Source organism: Felis catus, chromosome B2, assembly GCF_018350175.1.
Source record: "Felis catus isolate Fca126 chromosome B2, F.catus_Fca126_mat1.0, whole genome shotgun sequence".
In the NCBI taxonomy this organism is placed as follows: Eukaryota; Metazoa; Chordata; class Mammalia; order Carnivora; family Felidae; genus Felis; species Felis catus.
The window spans coordinates 33,531,176-33,552,463 of NC_058372.1; the positions used below are offsets into that span (position 1 = coordinate 33,531,176).

General features: G+C 41.1%; 1 protein-coding gene and 1 long non-coding RNA gene across 8 annotated transcripts in view; one reads left to right on the forward strand and one right to left on the reverse strand.

The window, feature by feature from the left end:
- The window catches only part of ANKS1A (ankyrin repeat and sterile alpha motif domain containing 1A), a 179,342-nt gene that overhangs the window by 44,395 nt on the left and 113,659 nt on the right, over window positions 1-21,288 (forward strand). The window lies entirely within an intron of this gene.
- Window positions 17,505-21,288, reverse strand: part of LOC109499636 — a 30,789-nt gene continuing 27,005 nt past the window's right edge. Inside the window, exon 2 of the long non-coding RNA XR_006597699.1 lies at window positions 17,505-17,737. This is a non-coding gene — a long non-coding RNA (uncharacterized LOC109499636). The remainder of the gene's footprint in view (window positions 17,738-21,288) is intronic.

Below are 21,288 nucleotides of genomic sequence, written 5' to 3' on the forward strand. Positions count from 1 at the left end.
TTCCTCATTCTGCTTAGAAGAAATTTCTGCAAAGTATATGAAGGTACAAAAACCAACCACAGCAAGCTGCTCCCAGCTCTTGTGGACTGTGGCCGAGGCCACCTGAGCAGGCTTTGGAGGAATTGCTGTGGTGTAAGCATAATGAGTTTTAGTCAGCTTGATCCTGGTTAGATGACCACTAATGCTCTCATTTCCAGATTTGACTTCGAAGGGACTATTCACTTATCTTTTGAGCCAAGAATAGTACTAAGATAAGCAGCTATGTGGATTAAGAACAGAGTGTATTTTGCACTGTCTGATGAGCACTTTATGTCTCTGAAGTTGAGATTGCACAGAGGGAGCTCTGGAAAACAACCGCCCATAAATTTGGAAGATAATGAAAAGATTAATTATACATTCCTTATCTCACTGAGCACCCTGAGTTGACCGATACAGTTCACTGACCTGAAGATGGATCCAAGAAGCCTGGAATGTGCTGTTTCACATTGTTTCTCCTGAGAAATGTATTTAATCAATGTGCAGAGCATTGAGGGCAGTACCCTTGGTATGACCTTTATCCTTACGGCACCAATGGGAGTCTGCATGTGACACACACGATGAGGACGAGAATTTGGAGGAAGAATGGAAATGAGAGATGATTTAATTTATATCAGTCTGTATAACTGAGAAATATTTTTCTTCTGATGATTCTTAGTAGACAGTCTTCTCTGTACATTTGATATAAAATTGAGTCACAATTAGGAGTGCTATTGATCCTAACTTTTCTAAAACAAAAATATAATTTTTAAATTATTAAAAAAATACATCTTCATGATGGGAAAAGTCAATATAGAATCTATAGTGTGTCTTCCTCCCTTCAATTTCTCCAGCAGTTCTATGTGTATTTGTGTGTGTGTGTGTGTGTGTGTGTGTGTGTGCATGTATATATATGTGTATGTATATGTATATATATGTATATATATGTAATTTTAGGGTTTTTCCCTATGCTTTTACAAATGTATTCCATTTTTGTTTTGATAATGATACATAATCTGCAAGTTGTTTTTTTCTGCTATATATCATTGGCATTAGTTTATGGAATTTCTTTTTTAATATATATATATATATATATATATTTATTTATTTATTTTTTGAGAGAGAGATTGAGAGAGAGAGCTTGCACAAAGCATGAGCTGGGGAGGGGCTCATGGGGGGGGCTGGGGAGGGGCTTGCCCCCAAAGAAGTTTTTTAAAAATCACCAGAGAGGGGCGCCTGGGTGGCACAGTCAGTCGGTTAAGCGTCTGACTTCAGCCAGGTCACGATCTCGCGGTCCATGAGTTCGAGCCCCGCGTCAGGCTCTGGGCTGATGGCTCGGAGCCTGGAGCCTGTTTCCGATTCTGTGTCTCCCTCTCTCTCTGTCCCTCCCCCGTTCATGCTCTGTCTCTCTCTGTCCCAAAAATAAATAAACGTTGAAAAAAAAAAATTAAAAAAAAAAATCACCAGAGAGGGGCGCCAGGGTGGCTCAGTCGGTTAAGTGTCCGACTTCGGCTCAGGTCATGATCTCACGGTTCGTGAGTTCAAGCCCCGCATTGGGTTCTGTGCTGACAGCTCAGAGCCTGGAGCCTTCTTCAGATTCTTCAGATTCCCTCTCTCTGCCCCTCCCCCGTTCATGCTCTGTCTCTCTCTGTCTCAAAAATAAATAAACATTAAAAAAAAATTTAAAACTCACCAGAGAGTTTTGAGTTCACAAATCTTTTATACCTAATGAAGGGAACATATGGTTTTTCTTCTTTAATATGTTAATGGGTACATCAGGTTCTCTGATGTTCAACACTCCTGACATTCCTGGTATAACTTTAGTCAGTCCTTAAAATTGACAGCTGCTCATTCTTTAAAGACATTTCAGAGATGTCACGAAGCAGCAGTTTGTGACCTGGGCTAGGAAAGCTGAGAGGGACGTGGTCTGACTTGTGTGGGGAACAGGACTGAGCACACACTGTAGGAGTCAGGAAATTAAATTGAGATCCGAGACTTCTAGGAGCTATTCTCAGTGTAGTTGTTGGGGTGGTTAGAAGTGATACCTTATTAAAAAAAAAGAAAGAAAGAAAGAAAAAGAAAAGAAGTGATACCTTTTAGGGGTTAATAATAATAACAGCCTACAAACTGTTGGATTCTAAGTAACATTGTCCTAGTTGAGCAGTTTGGCTACAGAGAGGTTTTAGCACTATGACTGCCTTTAATTTTTGGAGGTTTATTATGTCTCATTTTCTTTGAGTCTTTTGGGGATTCTTAGTGGTCAGGTGGAATTTCTCCTACCAATATGCAGTTAAAATATTTTGCTGTCTTTTGAGGACTAGGTCACACCTTGGTCATCTCTCATTTCCTTGAGGAATTAGGTTCCAAGGGAAAATGTTCTCTACCAGAACAACTGGTACTTAGCAGTACATGACACAGTAATTGGAGATGTGCTGTGAACAGTCAAGCACAAGTGGTCAGAGCTCAAATACTCTTCGGTTTTATGGTCTAGATTTGAGGTTAGTAGCTTAAAAGAGATGTAATCTGTTGTCTTCTTGGCACTAAGACAGTTTAAATGTTTAGGCTTCATGCTCCCCACCTAAAGAGTGAGTGAGTAGGTGGCTGATCTCTACAGTTTCTTTCATCTCTGTAATATTTCGATTTGGGTAATTGCATCCAACCTCTATTCGACTTACCCTCAGTTGAGAACTGAAGACTGCAGGCAGGGAGTGGAAAGTTAGGATCTTGACTTGTGTTTGAATTGTACCACCCGTGTTGGTTTATGCCCCTTTTCATTCTGATGCTGATTTTTGTCTTCCCATGTTTTGGATTATACATTGTACATTGTTATTTTTGACATTAGTGTTCATTTTTAGGGAGTGTGGGATTTTTTTAAGAGACTTAAATAAAAATTAAAAAATTATTTATTTAAAAATTTTTTAATGTTTGTTTATTCCTGAGAGACAGACAGACAGACAGACAGAGAGGGAGACACAAAATCTGAAGCAGGTTCCAGGCTCCAAGCTGTCAGCATAGAGCCTGAGGTGGGGTTCAAACTCACCAACTGAGAAATCATGACCTGAGCCGAAGTTGGACACTTAACTGACTGAGCCACCCAGGAGCCCCTATTTATTTTTTAATGTTTATTTATTTTTGAGACAGGGCAGAGAGAGAGGGAGACATAGAATCCGAGGCAGGCTCCAGGTTCTGAGCTGTCAGCACAGAGGCTGACATGGGGCTCAAACTCATGAGCTTTGAGATCATGACCTGAGCCAAAGTTGGCTGCTAACCAACTGAGCCACCCAGGGACCTCAGTTTTTTTAGAGAAATTTTAAATTTATAGGAAAAATTGCTCAAAAACTACAGAGTTCCTGTATAGCCCTTCCTCCCCCTTACCCCCATGGTTTCCCCATTATTATTAATTTTTTTTGATTTTTTAAACATTTATTTTTGAGAGAGAGAGAGCATAAGCAGGGGAGGGGCAGAGGGAGAGGAGACACAGAATCTGAGCTGTCAGCACAGAGCCTGACGCAGGGCTCGAACCCACAGACCGCAAGATCATGACCTGAGCTGAAGTTGAACGCTTAACCAACTGAGCAACCCAGGTGCCCCTGGTTTCCCCTATTATTAGCATCTTGTATGCATGGTATTAGTGTCTTGAATGTGTGGTATACTTGTTATCATTGATGAACCAATATTGAAATATTAACTAAAGTCTGTTCGAGTTCACTCTGTTGTACAGTTTTGTGGCTTTTGACAAATGCATAATGTGTGTATCCACCATCACAAAATCATACAAGGTAGTTTCACTGACCTAAAAATAGCCTGTGTTTCATCTCTTCATTTCTCCTCCACATCCCCTGTACCCCAGGCAACCACTGATCTTTTACTGTCTTTATTGTTTTGCCTCTACTGGTTAAACCTTTGACTAACGCGGGGGGTTAGGGGCGCTGACAGTCAAAAATCTATGTATAACTTTTGCCTCCCCAAAAACTTTACCACTAATTGCCTGCAATTGACTGGAAGCCTTACTGACAACATAAACACTTGATTAACACATATTTGGTATGCTATATGTACTGTATTCTGTTAAAATGCCATAAGCTAGAGAAAAGAAAATGTTAAGGTCATAAGAGGAAATACATTTATAGTATTGTATTGTATTGTATTTATATATAAAAAAAAAATCCATGTGTAAGTGGAGGCTCTGTTCAAACCCGTGTTGTTCAAGGGTCAACTGTAGTTGGAATCTTACTATAGGTAGTCTTTCCAGACTGGCTTCTTTTTTTTTTTTTTTTTCCAACGTTTTTATTTATTTTTGGGACAGAGAGAGACAGAGCATGAACGGGGGAGGGGCAGAGAGAGAGGGAGACACAGAATCGGAAACAGGCTCCAGGCTCTGAGCCATCAGCCCAGAGCCTGACGCGGGGCTCGAACTCACGGACCGCGAGATCATGACCTGGCTGAAGTCGGACGCTTAACCGACTGCACCACCCAGGCGCCCCTGGACTGGCTTCTTTAAGTAATACACGTGTAACTTTCTTTCCCTATGTCTTTGGCTTGATAGCTCATTTCCTTTTATCGCTGAATAATATTCTGAGGTCTAGATGTAGCACAGTTTACCCACTCAAAAGGACATCTCGGTTGCTTCCAAGTTTTGGCAATTATGAATAAAGCTGCTATAAACATTCACCCGCAGGTTTTTGTGTGGACATAAATTTTCAGTTCAGTTGAGTGCTACAGATGCAATTACTGGATCATATGGTGGCCTGGATTTAGTTCCATAAGAAATTGCCAAACTGTCTTTCAAAGTGGGTGTACCATTTTGCATTCCCACCAGCAACGAATGAGCATCCTGTTGCTCCACATCCTCAACGGCATTTGGTGTTGTGTTTCAGATCTTAGCCATTCCAGTAGGTATGTAGTGGTATTTAATTGTAGTTTAATTTGCAGTACCTTAATTCCCTAACTCAGCATGTGGTGCTGAGTATCTTTTCGTATACTGCTTTCCTATCTGTCTATCTTCTTTGGTAAGGTGTCTGTTCAGATCTTTGGCCCACTTTTAAATTGCATTGTTTTCGTATTGTTGAGTTTTAAGAGTTATTTGCATGTTTTGGATACATGTCCTTTATCAGGTACATGTCTTGCAAAGATTTTCTCCCAGTCTGTGGCTTGTCTTTTCATTCTCTTAAGAGTGCTTTTCACAGAAGTTTTTTTATTGCAGTGCAGTCCAACTTACCAATATTTTCCTTCATGGATCATGCTTTTGGTGTTGTATCTATAGAGTCACTGCTGAGCCCAAGGTCATCTAGATTTTCTCCTATTATCTTCTAGAAGTTTTATAGTTTTGCATTTTACATTTAGGTCAATGATCCATTTCAAGTTAATTTTTGTAAGAGCTGTAAGGTCTGTGTCTAGATTCATTTTTTGCATGTGGATGTCCAGTTGTTGCAGTACCATTTGTTTTAAAGGCATGCTTTCTCCATTGAATTGCCTTTGTTCCTTTGTCAAAGATTAATATATTTGTGGGAGATTATTTCTGGGCTCTTTGTTCTATTGATCCTATTTTTTTTGTGTGTGTATGTGTGTATCCCAAATACCACACTGGCTTGATAATTGCAGTTTTAGTGAGTCTAGAAGTCAGATAGTGTCAGTCCTCCAACTTTGTTCTTTTCCTTCAGTATTGTATTGGTTATTCTGGGTCTTTTGCCTTTCCGTATGAACTTTAGAATTCGTTTGTTGATATGCACAAAATAACTTGCTGAAATTTTGATTGGGATTGTGTTGAATCTATAGGTCAACTTGGTAAGAATTGGTACCTTAAATAATATTGAATCTTCCCATTCATGAACATAGAATGCTTCTATATTTAGATCTTTGATTTCTTTTATCAGAGTTTTGTAGTTTTTCTCATATAGATCTCGTTCCTATTTTGCTAGATCCATACTAAAGTATTTCATTTTGGGGTGCTAATTAATGTAAATGGTGGTGTTTTTAATTTCAAACTTCCAATTGTTCATTACTGGTATATACTAGTATATAGAAAAGCAGTTGACTTTTGTATACTAACTTCCTGTCCTGCAACCTTGCTATAATTATTTTTAGGAGGACTTTTTTGTTGATTGTTCAGGACTTTCCATATTATCTATTTTATTTATTCCTTCCTTATTTGAATACTTTTTTTTTTTTTTTAAGTAATCCCTGTCCCCAGTTTGGGTCTCGCACTCGTGACCCCGAGATAAAGAGTTGCATGCTCCTCCAGCTGAGCCAGTCAAGTGCCCCCCAATCTGAAAACTTTTTATTTCCTTTTCTCATGGCATTAGCTAGGACTTCCAGTATAACATTGAATTAGAGCGATGGTCGGGGGCCATCCTTGTCTTTTTCTTGATCTTAGGGGAAAGCATCTAGTTTCTTGTCATTAAGTATGATGTTAGCTACAGGTATATTTGTAGATATTCTTTATCAAATTGAGGAAGCTCCTCTTCATTCCTAGTTTTCTGAGAATTTTTACCATGAATAGGTGTTGGATTTTTGTGAAATGCTTTTTTCTGCATATATTGGTGGGATCATATGATTTTTTTGCTTTAGCCTGTTGACACGATAGGTGACATTAATTGGTTTTCAAATGTTGAAACAGTCTTGTATACCTGGAATAAATCCCACTTAGTCATGGTGTATAATTCTTTTTGTGTATTGTTATATTTGATTTAATAGTCCTTTCTCGAAGATTTTTGCATCTGGGTCATGAGAAATATTGGTCTGTAATTTTCCTTTCTTATAATGTCTAGGTCTGGTTTTGGTATTAGGGTGGTGCTGGCCTCCTAGAATGAGTTAGGAGGTGTTCCCTTTGCTTGTCTTTTCTGGAGGAGATTGCAGAGAATTGGTATCATTTCTTCCTTAAATGTTTGGTAGAATTCACCAGAAACCATCTGGGCCTGGTGCCTTGTGTTTTGTAAGGTTATTAATTTTTGTGTCAGTCTCTTTAATAGATATAAGTCCATTCAGATGATCTATTTTTTCTTGTGTGAGTTTTGGTAAGAATTGGTCCGTTTCATGTAAATTATCAAATTTGTGGGTATAGAGTTGTTCATAATATTCTTTTATTATCCTATTAAAGTCCATGGATCAGTAGTGATGACTCCTCTTTCATTTTTTAAATGTTTATTTATTTAAGAGAGAGAGAGACAACATGTGCGTGCGAGCACGCGAGTGAGTGGGGGAAGGGCAGAGAGAGAGGAAGAGAGGGAGAGTCCCAAACAGGTTCCTTGCTGATGGAGCCTGACATGGGGCTGAATCTGACGAACCATGAAATCATGACCTGAGCCAAAAATCAAGAGTCAGATGCTTAACCGAGTGAGCCATCCAGGTGCCCCACTCTTCTTTGATTTTTGATATTAGTAATTTGTGTCTTCTCTATCTTCTTGGTTAGCCTGGCTAGACATTTATCAATTTTATTGATCTTTTCAAAGAACGAGTTGGGAGTGTGGGATTTTAGTTCATATTACAGTTCAGAGCCGTAATAAGCCTTGCTTTGACTCAATCTCTAAATTTTTGCCAGTAATTGCTATATACATGTGTGCACAAAGGCATAAGTATTAGGATCTAATACAGAAATATCAGAACTTTTTTTTTAGAGTCCATAGACTTTCACTAGTAAAACTAAGGCTTTCATTATTAATAGAATGGTGGATCAGGGAGAAGAATTTTGCATGCTGGCTTCCTATGCTAGCTGTGTGTCCTTGGGCAAGTGGCGTCACCTCTCTTTAGTTTTATGTACTTTTTTGTGAGCATGTTAAAATTTGTGAAATGGGAGTTCTTATTTTACTGGTTAGAGCTCTAACATAGGTGTTTAATACGGTACCTAGTACCTAGTAGACTCTATTGCAGCCATTATATTTCCAAAAGACAACATCTATTAGACTCATTAAAGGTACATAATCATATGGGTTTCTTCATACTCTAGGCCTTTGGGAGATGATAGGGCTTTCCTCTTAGTCACTGATATATGGAGGTATATTTCTTCCCATATAGAGTTTTTGTTGTAAATGGCTGCCTCTTGCACATTTATAATCTGAGAAGGAAAAAGCTGTTGGTGGGAAAGCCTTCCAGTTTGGGAAACTATTTCTTTGATAACTTTCAAGGTCAAGTCTCTTATTTCTCATTTGGTAGATACTACACACAGCGTGCCCTCCTTGCTTTTTCAGTCAGGTGTTCTTTCAGGGTTCTCGGTCATCCAGAGTGAGTGCTTATTTTTGGACAGACTCCAAGGACAGGGTAGTAGGTGCTTTTTGGGAACTTTAGAAAAGGTATTTGGCAAATAGCATAGATTTGAGAGGCTGATTAAATACAGATCTTGGTAGAGTTCTTGAGGCAGGTTGTAGAATTAAACGAGATTTAAAACGTATCACAAATAGCCAAAAAAATGAGGAAACCTGGACTTAGTTAAAGCCAAAAGTTTTTGTTGTGTTATTGTTTTGTTTTTTAAAATTTTCCAAAGCAATGTGCCTTGTTCAGCTGTTTTCACCAACAGAAGTTGCAACTAAGTGGCTACGGTGCTTACTAAATTATGGGGAAATGACTTTAAAATTAGTTCAAACAGAAAAGCTTGACACGGCAAAATTCAGTCTGTATAACCTGTAAGTATATATTTTAAGAAATAATTGCCCTGTTTTCTTTAAGAATAGAATGTGCTTTTTAGAAAGGAAATGCTCTGCTTGGGGAAGTTACCTTGGCTCCATAGAACGAAAGGAGAGAGGAGGTTAGTAGTAAAATGATTCCACAAAGGGGGTGGTTACTTGTTTCCTGACTCTTTTGGTCAGGATGAATGGTGGCACTTGAATAAGAAGTATTTGCCATGGACTGGATGCCAGGTAGGCCCGAAGGTGGTAGATTACTTGTTGCGCGTCAGGATGCTCTAGCTTCCTTTGCAAACCTCGTGGACTGAACCCCACCTCCTTTCCTTTCCCCTGACCTCACAGTACCAGACCATTCCTCACACTGAGATTACCCATTAGCAAAATGACTGTGAGCCTTAACAATGAGGGCATTTATCTGTTTGTGGCGCCGAATGTTCAAGCCTCTTGATAGGTCACTTCATGAAGAGAAGAAGTAAAGGGAGAAGGGCAGGGGAGGTGATGAAAGGAGAGAGCTGAGGACAAGTGTCATATGAGGAAGGAAGGAAGGTAGGTTTATCCTGGCCAGTATCGTAGTAAAAAGAACATTTCATAGGAAGACACAAGGCGTCGGTTCCAGTCTGGTTCAGCTGTTCACTACCTATCTCTTCTCCTCATTGTGGGTTAGTTTCCTCATCTCTAAAGTAAAGGTTTCAGAAATGATGGTTTTAGGCACTGGAGAACGAGAGAAGAATAAAACAAGGCCCTTGCCCTTGAAGAGTTTGTTTTTTGATGAAGGAAATAAAGCAAATAAAAAAAAGAGTATTGTAATGTAAGCAAATTAAAAAAAAAACAACGGAGTATTGTAATGCTGTAAGTAGAGGACTATAAAGAAAAGATGTGGGTAAAGTTAATACCACCTGAAAAGTGGGGTGGCATTTGATTGGGGCTTTGAAGGATGTTTGAGATTTCACAGAGATTAAAATAGGATGAAACAGAGAGAATACCAAGTACAAAGACAGGAGGCACGTGTCTGGTGCCCAGGGTGTGTACGAGAGTGTGGAGGATAGTGGAGCCAGAAAGGTAACTGGGATAGCTGGGGAAGATTCTTACTGCATGGCAGAGGCAGGAAGTTTTTCCTACAGTCAAGAGTTACCCAAAGCTCTTTGGAAGGAATACCCGCTTGTATATGTATTTTAGAAAGTTAACAGTGACAACGTTGTAGAGAGTGTTTTTTGTCTTTTGTCGATGAAGGAAGAGACTTAAGGCAATCAAGATAATCTTGGAGGTTATTTCAGAAGTAGGGCAGTGACTTTGGAAATGGAGAGAAAGAGACAAATTTGTGAACTGTTTTAGGATGTAGAATATCTGGGATTTGGTAACCCCCTGTTGACTTACTCACCTCCCTTAACCTCACCATCACTTAAACTAAAGGTACATACCCATTATGTGCAATTCCTACAACATCTTCTAAAATGCACTAGGCTTTGAAATCACTGACCCATCTGGTCTCCTCCCCTGGGGACTGGTACTGCCCTCATTCAAACAAGCTTGTTCTTAGCGTCTGTAATTGAAGAGCTCCATTCAGAAGCAAATGGGAATAATTGATTTTCATCCTCCAGAGGCTGGAAAAATCAAAGACCACAAGAGGTTTTTTAAAAAGGAGGCCAAATCCAGAAATAAATTTTCTCCATACCCCTTCTTAAGAGCTCTCATAAACGGGGGTGCCTGGGTGGCTCAGTCGGTTGAGTGTCTGACTTCGGCTCGGCTCAGGTCATGGTCTCGAGGTTTATGAGTTCAAGCCCCACATGCGGCTCATTGCTATTGGCGCAGAGCCTGCTTTGAATCCTCTGTCCCCCACTCTGTGCCCCTCCCCCGCTTGCAGGCATGTGCATGTTCTCTCTTTCAAAAATAAATAAACATTAAAAAAAAAAAAGAATCTCATAAATGGAAGCCCGTGTTCCTGGGTTAGATCTGGCTTCACTTAAAAAAAAAAGAAAAAAGTAGATGTGTCTGTTATAAAAGTTGTTCTGACTGTTGTTAAAACAGTAAGGAAGACTTTAAGACCACTGCAAGGGGAGAGAGATGAGGCTCACCTCCAAATACAACAAGGACAAGTGGGGATTTATAACCAAGGAGCATGGTGAGGGCTTAGGGGATGAAAAATTAAGAGGAGACAGCAGAGTAGGGGGATTCTTGCTAAACTGACCAAACAGGATTTTCATTAAAGGCAGGCCAAGGACTTAGACATCAAAGGTGGGGGATGAAGAACCTTATCAGATGGGGGGAGGGGGCGATGTGCGGTTCTTGCTAAACCTACTTAACAAGATTCTTGTTAAAACTTGGCTGCGCAGGCCAAAGATGGAATGGGGACCACCAGGCCTAATTGAAAGAGTGCTCATGGGGCGCCTGGGCAGCTCAGTCCGTTGAGAGTCTGACTCTTGATTTTAGCTTAGGTCATGATCCCAGGGTCGTGGGATTGAGCCCTGCATTGGGTTCTGCGCTGAGCATGGAGTCTGCATAAGATTCTTTGTCTCTTCCTCTGCCGCTCTCCCCTGTTTGTGCGCATGCGTGTTCTCTCTCTCTCTCTCTCTGTAAAATTACAAAATAAAATAAGATAGAATGACTATTAAAAAAAAGAAAAAAGAGTGCTCAGAGGAACCTGACTAAAGTTTAGTCAAGGAAAGTGTCTTTGTCAGTGTGTGTGTGTGTGTGTGTGTGTGTGTGTGTGTGTGTATATATTTGTGTTTTATTACTAAAGTAATGCGTGCCTCACCCCCAGAACTCGTCAGTCTTAACAGTTTGGTATGTAGCCTTCCATATATGAGTATAGGCTTAGAAAAATACACCATTGTAACCGAAATGAGATCATACTCTACATCCTGTTATACAGGTGCATTTTCTACTTCGTATATCTTGCATGTTTCTTCATGTCAGCACGTCTATACTGACTGTTTTCATTGTTTGAAATGCCTTGCCTCACTTTAGATATTGATACGAAGCCGTTATATTTTAGATTCCAGTTTACAGTTTTCACATACATTAATTATCCCATTTATTCCATAAAATAGCCATCTCAAGGTTAGAGATAGGGCAAGTGACATCTCCACTTTACGTAGACGTTAGGTGATTTACTGGAGAGTTTGTAGCTAATACGTGGCAAGTTCAGGATTTACGCATTTGGTCAGTTGCATGTGTGAACAAATGGGGATCCTTGACATTCAAGCCTCCATTATTAGCCACATTCACGATACTAATTTTGTCTGTGGTGCTTGGGGCATTTAGGAAATATATGTGAGGTTTGTAGGAACTGAAATCTGATAATAAATTTTATTTGAGGTGTTCATCCCTTTTGCGTATATTATTTCTATATCGAACTTGTCATTTTAATTTGCTTAAAACAACAAAATAATCATGTTGAATACCTTAAGATTAATGAATTTAGTTAATTTGTATCTTTCATTATAATGTCAATACTTTCAATAGTTACCTTAAGTAATGAAGTTTGTCACTAATTGGATTTCTGGAAATGTTAATGGGAGTCTTTCAGTTAACTACTTCTACTCCTGTCCCTCTGGGACCCATTTCCCAGCTAGAGCATAGTGCCTCTCTCTCAGTCGTCTTTATTGGTTTCCTGTGACCTTGGCAAGAAAGAAAAAGAGCAAGACAGAATGAACAAGGAGTGGGGAATGGGTAACAGGGCGGAAATGAGAGAAGATGAGCTATGGGGGAGTCCTCTTATTCAGGAATGAGAAAAACAGTAAGGAGAGAGTGTGTTTCAAGAAGTTGTATATAGCACAGTGGTTGAGATTTTGGAGTTAAAACCCAGTGTCACTCATTCCCAGCTCTATACCCCTGGGTAAATTATTCACCTGTGTGCTTGTCAGTTTCCTGGGTTCCCTTTTAGGGTTCTGATGAGAAGTGATCAGTGGGTTTTTTAATCCACTTTAATTAAAGTATACTTAGCTCATGGTAAACATTTTTTAAAAATGTTTATTTATTCTGAGAGAGAGAGAGAGAGAGAGCGAGCGAGCGCGAGCAGGTAATCAGGGGAGGGGGCGGAGATGGAGAGAGAATCCCGAGCAGTCTCCGTGCTCAGTGCAGAGCCAGAGCCCAACACTGGGCTCAATCCCACGACCCTGAGATCATGACCTGAGCCAAAATTGAGAGTCACACGCTCAACCAGCTGAGCCACACAGGTGCCCTGGTAAACATTTAATGTTAGCTGTTATTTCCAGGCCTTTTAGAGTCAAAATTCCAAGAAAGGGGTCTCAAAGTCTGGATTTATGGTTTCCCTAAGGCAAAGGCATCTTTGTCTGCAAACGTGACTGACGAAGGTACCTGGCCTTCCTCCCTCAGCCCAGTTAAACCTCTGGACTTTGACAAGCCAGGGAGCACATCATTCTTATAAGCACTTCTTCACACACACACACACACACACACACACACACACACACACACACTAAACAAGAGAAGAAAACAGTGCTTTTTCTTTCTAGGGTAACATGTCATCTTAGGGTGGAATGAGTGTGCACGTGTATTTAGTAAAATTTGTGCAGTGTTTTTTTTTACCCAAGAAATAACTTGGCAAAGGATATTTGAGTTCTCTAATCTAAAAATTACCATACCTTTCTTTGAGTAGCTAGGCTGCCTCATTACTTAGGTGTAGATTTCTCTTATTCTTTGAGCTTTCAGCGTGTGCCAGGTACAGCTCTTTCTTGGCAGTGAGCATACAGTGGTAAACATGGTTGTTTGTATTCTAGTGAGAAAGACTCAAATAGTGACAGATACAGAACTTTAAACTGAAACATTGTAATGAAGGCAAAGTAAAAGAAGCTCTCTAAGTAGCTCACGAAGAGCCAGTTGCTTGGCCTGCAAAGGAAAGGAAGACGTTCCCGAGGAGGAGAGCTTTGCTCAAGCTGATCAGAATTGAAGAGGTAAATTGGAAATGGGGGGTTGGGAAGAGGCAGGAAGGAGCCTAGTCTTCTAGGAAAGAGACCCTGGGTGAAGAATGCAGAAAACTGGGAAGTGTCTGCTTTTACATCACCTTGGCTGCAGTGTGATCTCACATTCTGCCTGCTGTTTACAAAGCCCTTTCATCCCTTTTCTTGCTAATGGAAATGCCATTCATCCAGGCCTTCCTCCGTGTTCCCTTAGCTTTTGCACAGTTCTTTTATAGCACATAGGAAATTGCATTATAATTTTTTGTTTCTGTGTCTCTGAAGTTCTTCAGAGCAGAGACTTGGTCTTATTTATTGTAAGGTACTAGAGTAGAACAGTGGCCTCTTCCTTTCTTCTCTCTGGGTGCCTGGTACTGTGTAACTGCCACTTGGGAAGGTGGCATGAGACAAGCACAGTCCCCGCTGTAGTGGAGCATGCAGTATGACAACTGTTTGTGTTGCTCGATGAGTGCATGCATTGAATGACTCACTAAGGTTGAATTAGAATCTTGAACTCTGGAGGTCATTTTCATGCAGTTCAGCAGTTCTGTGCCTTTTTTTTTTTTTTTTTTTACAGCTGTAGAACAGAAACAGTGTTAAGAAGCCATGCCAAGGTAAATTGAATTGAATAAAAGATAAGGGCCCCCGAAGTAATAGTGTAAACCGTGGGGGAAATATGGCTTATGAAAACTTGATTTCTACATCAACCCTCATGAATATATTCTAACAGCAGAGTACTCCTGTAGTGACTTTCACTTCATGGCAGCATTCCTCCTAGGTTGTCATGTCCATGTCCGTAGTGAAACAACAGTTTCACTGGGTGCCTCTCATGCTGCTGTTCACGTTCCCCTCCCTGCTGTAGGCCTCGGTGGGGAGGCAGTGCCAGGCTTGCCTCAGATAGCAATGACCTTGAACATTCATAGTCATTCAGTGAATGTACTGGGTTTCACAGTCTCCCTGGTCTCCAACAACTTGTGGACTTACGTGTGTGTGGTATCGGGTGTGTTCGTTCCAGTTACCGACTAGAAACAGAAGGGCCTAGAATAGGATGCTGTAGACAGCAACACTGGATGTAACCAATATGTCTGTTCTGAAACCATTGTCCTTGGCAGAAGGCAGGGGAGCCCTCTTTGCTGACTTTGAGGAACAAGGAGGCCATCCTTCCGAGTTCATTGTGTGAGTTGTGTCACCTGTGAAGTTAAAATGGCGCATTGCCTTTCTGCTCGTGTTTCCCTCTCATGATGGAATAAACCCTTCAAAGTCACTGCCTCTCATCATGCTTGAAACACAAACACATGGCCACAAAAAGCCAAGGTTACCAAAATTATACATTTCATAGTTGACAGGGACTCATCCAGCCTGTCATGTAGTGTCACAATCGTTTCTGACATTCTTCCCAGAAGGAACCTGAGTTCCTTTCTGGGAAAGCGAACATTTCCAGCTTTTAGCTCTCTGTAGGTATTTCATCCATATTTCAGATTATTATGCTGTATGCTGTTGTTTCTTGTTTTTTTTTTTTTTTAAGTTTTAGCCATCCTCTATCAGTCTGTTATGAAAAGTTTTTAGCTTTCTTGTCCTCTGTCAATCTACTACCTCTTCCCTCATCCTTCAGATCACAATTTTTAGTTACATTAGTACCTAATGTTTATGTTTGTATTATTTTGGCGGCCACTAGTATTCACCTACTAACCCAATTAATATACTAAAATCTTTTTTTTTTCTTATACGGTTCATTAACTGCCTCTCTTGTTGGTTTTCAGAGTTTCCTCTGCCCAGCTGACTCTTAATTTCCAAACTACAACCATGCTTTTTAAATCCTTTAATGTTATTTTCCACATCCCAGGCAGACACATCAGTTGGTCTTGTCAGTTTCATTTTCTCCCACAGACACGCCTCTGGAGCCCTGTGTCCTCCAGCCACACTCAAGGCTTGCTGTTTGGCTGATTCCCTTTCCCTTTTTTTGGCCCTGTTTCCTGGATGCCTATCTCCCTCTTCTTGGTTTGCTCATTTATTTGGTAGAGCATATCCTCCAGTCACTTCCTGATAAAAGGGTGTGTGGGAGGTAAAATTTGAGACCCTGCATGTCTAAAAATATCTTTATTCTCTTTTCATACTTGACTGATAATTTGTCTGCTGTAGAATCTTAGGTGGGAAATCACTTTGCCTCAGAATTTTGAGAGCATTGCTCTTTTGTCTTACAGCTTCCAGAGATGCTATTGAAAATTCTGATGCCACTCAGTCCTTTATATGCAAACTGGTTTTTGTCTCTGGAAAATGTGTTCTCTTTATCCCATGACTTCTGAAATGTATTCTGAAATTTCAGTGTGCCTTGGGGATGGGTCTTTTTAAAAATTGTTCGTTGTTCTGAACATGGGATGGACTCTTTCAACTGGAGGTTCAAATCCTTCAGTTCTAGGAAAATCTCTTAAATAGTTTCTTTGATAATATTCTCCTCTCTGCTTTCTCTCTTTTCTCTGGAACTCTTGGTCCTCTAATTTTCTTATCCTTTCTCTTGTATTTCCCATCTTTTTTCCTTGGTTACACTTTCTATGAGATTTACTCAAATTTATGTTCTAGCTCTTTAATTATGTTTTTATTTCTACTATCACTTTTTAATTTCCAAAAACTTTTCACTAATTGTCGCAGGTTTTTTTCCTAATCCTGTTTTTGTGTGATCACAGTTTGTTATTGTTGTTTTGGGTTGAGATTTTATTTGGTTTTCAGTTTCTGTTCCTTTGAGTCCCTTTATTCGGTTTGTTTTGTGCTGTGTCGTTTCATGTTGAACACCTTCCTCAATCAAATGTATGCTCGTCTTTGGTTGTCATTTTCAATTAAGAGCAAGACACTAAGAAGCAAATTGGATGGTCTGTATAGAGGTGGGAAGAACTTGGCAAGGATGGGTTTTATATCATAGGATGATTGCGCAGGAACCTACCTGGTTTGATGGGGAATCCCCAAAAGTCTGCATCTATTGAACTTTTCTGTGGAATCATTTGGTTTCTGCAGGAAAGAATCTTCCAACCTTCTATTTGGGGCTTGGGGGTGGGGCTGCCAGCATTCTGGGAGCAGAGCTGAGATCCCGTCCTTCAGGATGCAGACTTCCTTTTAGGGCTTCTGTTTTCAGTACAGTGCCTCTCTCTGCCTTTTATTGTTCCTGAGGTTCCCCCAGTCTGGAGCCCGTCCAGCTTCTTCACAGAATAGATATACCTTCTCCTGCCTGGGTACAGGTGTAATCGTCTACTGGCTGCCCGGGATGTGACTAGAGATTTGGTGGTCTGATGCCTCTTCATAAACAGAATTTGTATCAAGTTCTTGTTTCCAACCCCTCCTTATCCCTAGCCTCGTGTGCCACCTGGTACCTCTAATCCCTGAGCCCTCCCAGGGTGTGTATGTGTGAAGGCAGAAAAGGCATCTCTTTTTATGGCCATGGGATTCACTTTCTCAGTTCTGCTAACTTACCTACTTTTCATCTTCGAAAAAATGTTCATATTTATGTTTATTGTTCTCTTTCTCCTGTTTGTATTCACTTGCATTTTGATAGGGATCAGGAATGAGCAGAAGTAAAACACATGTTCACTTTTTCCCAGTTAACTTGATTTTAGGGGGGGTTGCACTGTTTTGGATGGTTTTGTGTCTAATTGTTTTATGTTGGTAAGTTTTGTCTTTCTCCGAAGATCACAAGCTTCTTTGACAACGGGGATGGTTTCATGGGCTCCTTGTTATCTCTTCTTTTAAACCTCAACAGTTAAATATGTAGAAAGCGTTTTAGTAAGGATGTGTCAAATTTGTTTGAGTAAGATGAAATCTTTTTAAAATTAGACCGACTTTGGACAGTGCTTCCTTGTGTTGGAAAACTGCCAGCCCTTGCTGAAGTTCAACGATAAATCTGCCTTTGCAAGGATAACTAAAAGAGAAAAACAGTGAAGGCCTTTGGCAAAAAAAGGCTGATGAGACAAACTGTTGTTTACACCTTAATGATTTAATGAAATTGGTTGGAAGATTGCTCAGAACCTCTCTTACCCTTCATGTTCATTGCCATTGCTCTCTCTTTATAGTCCGTGATGGAGAAGGCCCTTTCTTGACTTGGTGCTGCTCTGAGAGTCTTTGACCTCCTGAGAATTAATACAGGAGGAGACCCATATAGACCAAAGTTGTTTTCTGTCAACAGTCAAGTTCAAGATCCTGGAGAAACTAAAAAAAAAAAACATGCAGTAGCAGTCAGAGGTGGGGTTTTGTTTCAGTGCCACATTAATTAGCTGTATGATAAGCAGTAAATCATCTGAAATTCAGTTTTCTTACCTATAAGACGAAAACAATAATATGTATTTTTCTACTCCATAAATATGGTTGTAAGGGTCAAATATGGGGAACATGCATGTGAACACTTGAAAATTATCGTTTTAAACTGACCATGTAACCACGGTATTCCGGACCCTGCTACCCACCTACTGACTGGACATCTATCTGCATGGGGGAGTCCAAATTCGTTTCAGCCTTAACTAAACCAAAACAAAACTTTCTTCCCTTCCCCTCGTTTTCTCCTCTACCTCACAACATCCCATTCACAAAGCAGAGCAGCCCCGGTTTTCCTCCTGAATTTACTCTCATTGTGTATTGAATTTTTCGCTTCTCACTCACCCTGTGCCCCTACCCTGATTTAGTCACCAGATCCTTTCTGTTTTCTCTTGAATCTATCCTTTTCTCTCTGTCTTTACAACTGCCTTCATTCAGGTCCTCACTGCATGCTTGAATTGCTGACTTCCAGCCGGGCTCCATGGACCTAGTCACACACCACTTCCACTCCATCATCTACACAACTGCCTGGCAAAGTGATGTTTTCCCCCCCAGTTCTGAAATATATCAGGCCCTCGCAACAGCATGATGAATAGCAAATTAGCCATCTACGTTCCCATCTCCCAGATGTCAACAGAAGGATTTCTCTGAAACCTACATCTGATTACCCCCCACTCAGAGTTTGCTAGTTTCCAAGACCCTTCATAGTTTGGCTCGGCCTACCTCTCCATGCTTGCAGCCACCATTCTTTCACTTTGGAGCTCCAGCCACTCACAGTACGTGCATTGGCCGTTTGCTGGGACTACTTGAAAGACCTTGAGTTTGGGTGTTGCCTCTTTGTTTCTTCTGTCCGGCTGATTCCTCCTAAGCTTTAAGGCTCTGCTCAAGTGTCTCCTCTTCTGCAAAACCACCCTTATTTCCATTTCCCTATAAGCTACCCTTGGCATACTTCCTTCTCAGAATGTCACACACTGTTCTGTGTTGTCATTTGTTTACTTGCCTGACTTCCCCACTGTAGGGTGGAGACTGTATAGCACCATGGTATATGGAAGGTAGTGCATAAACATTAATTGAATCAAACTGGATTGGACACTCTGCCAGCCCACTGAGATGCCTGCCGTTGCTTGTCTGTCTGAAGGAAGCAGTTAAGTGGCTGGACAACCACATGAAGCAAGCTTACTGCCAGCACAGAGCCACTTTAGGATATCCTTCAGTCCTGAGATCTGATCCCATAGAATAGTCACAGATGAAAGTGGGCTGGGCACTTTGGTTCTAACTTACGGTTCTTCTGTTCCTGTGTTTTATAGACAGACATCTCAAATGCAGTATTATTATATGTCCCTTCAAGAGATTGCCATTTTTAATGGATACAGGTGTAGCGACTCTGTTAGTGCATAAAGACCTACTGTAGGTTGGTAAAAACCCAGTGTTAGAAGTTGCAAGCTGGTGGCCCTAAGCCAGTTCCTTGCATAGTGCTGTGCTCTTAGAAACACAAGGGATTTCCCTAAAGAACTTAAAATACGTGGTGTGAATGAGCAGTGTAAAAAAATTCACTGTGGTTCAAGGTCAAATGTGATAAATGCTGTGGTGAAGGTGCCATAGATGATCTGGAAAATCTGAGGTGGGTGAGATTAATATGAGCCAGTAGAGCCACGAAAGGTGTTATGGATCAGGGCACATTTGAACTGGGCGACTTACTGTGCTGGATAGAATAAGCGTCTCTGTGTATTTTCTGCTGTTCTTACTTGATTTCACAGAAACTTCGGCAATTTTACCTAAGGTTTTTGCCTGAGTTTTGCTAGGTCTGAAGAGTGATATGTAGATTTAATTGTGGGTGTCGTTGATGGATCTTTTAATCCAGATCCATCTTTTAGAGACTTAGTGTCTGGTCATGATGGTTTGGACTTCAGAGTCTCTGTCCCTGCCTCTTGCGTTGAAAGTGCTTCCCCTCTCCTTCAGTGTGGACTTTGTATCTTTCACCAGAGCCTGACATATAGTAGATGCTTAGTGGACGCTTATTGACCTCAGCGCACCTGAGGCCTTTGTAAGCCTGTTCCCTGGACGTAGAGCCCCCTGCTCCTTCTTGCTCTCCAGCCACATGTCAAACACGCTCCTTCTCAGGCCATTTGCATTTGATGCTCTCTCTACCTGTCCCCCTCAGACATCCAGGCCCCTCCTTCCTTCACTGAATTCAGATCTCTTCTCCAAGGTCACCTGCTTAGAGAGGTATTTCCTGAGTCTCAAGAGTGCCCGATCTGCTTCCTTTGTTTCTTTATGGCACTTACCATTACCTGCCACCATATTTCTATTTATTTATTTGCTCACTCTGCCTCCCTCTAGAGTTCTGGGTCCATGAAGGCAGAGACTTTGTCTTTTCTCATTTGCATTTCCAGGCCCTGGAACAGTGCCCGGCATGTAGGGGGCACACTTAACTTAGCTGTTGAATACATGCCCAAATAGCCCTGCGAGCAGACCCTCAGTCAGCACCTGCCTCACTGTATAGAGTAGGCTGTGTCTGTATGGCTGGCCTATTCGTCTTCATCACTACCTCTAGATCCAGCATGCCACCTGCCATGGATCAATGTATAGTCAGTTTTTAAATGAATGGAGAGAGGGGCGCCTGGGTGGCGCAGTCGGTTAAGCATCCGACTTCAGCCAGGTCACAATCTCGCGGTCCGTGAGTTCGAGCCCCGCGTCGGGCTCTGGGCTGATGGCTCGGAGCCTGGAGCCTGTTTCCGGTTCTGTGTCTCCCTCTCTCTCTGCCCCTCCCTCGTTCATGCTCTGTCTCTCTCTGTCCCAAAAATAAATAAACGTTGAAAAAAAAAATTTTTTTTAAATGAATGGAGAGAGGCATTTGAGGTGGGATTCAAAAGCCACAGGTTCTCATCAGTCATATTCTTCCTTGCCCTCTCCAATATCGTTACTTAAAAAAATATATATTTATTTAATTGGTTAATCTCTGCAGCCAACATGGGGCTCAAACTCTCAGCCCCTGAGATCAAGAGTCGCATGCTCTTCGGACTGAGCCGGCCAGGCACCCTTCCAATGTCTTGAGATGCCATCTCCAATTTGGGTGTTTCTGAGTCACAGAAGGCAAGGCTTGCTGTGCTCTGGCATCATGTCCATGTGGTTGGGTTGCTGTGACACGTCTTAGGCTTCTCAACCCTAATGCAATTAAACTGGTTCAAACCAGTTTAGTTCTAGTTTCCATGAGCCATTTAAGCCCTGAGGAGCCTATCACAGTAGAATTTACAGATGCAGAGAAAGATCTGGAGGATTAAGTGACTTGTCATTGCAACTGGCAGTGGTAGAGGCAAGTTTTGAATAACTTAGGTGGGCTAACTATGGAGCCTCAGCTTTTCACCTGGGTTGTGCAGTTGCCTCATGCCGGATTGCTAGGACTCCTCTAAGACCCATCAAGGATACTGCGACGGTTTGTTCTACAAGTC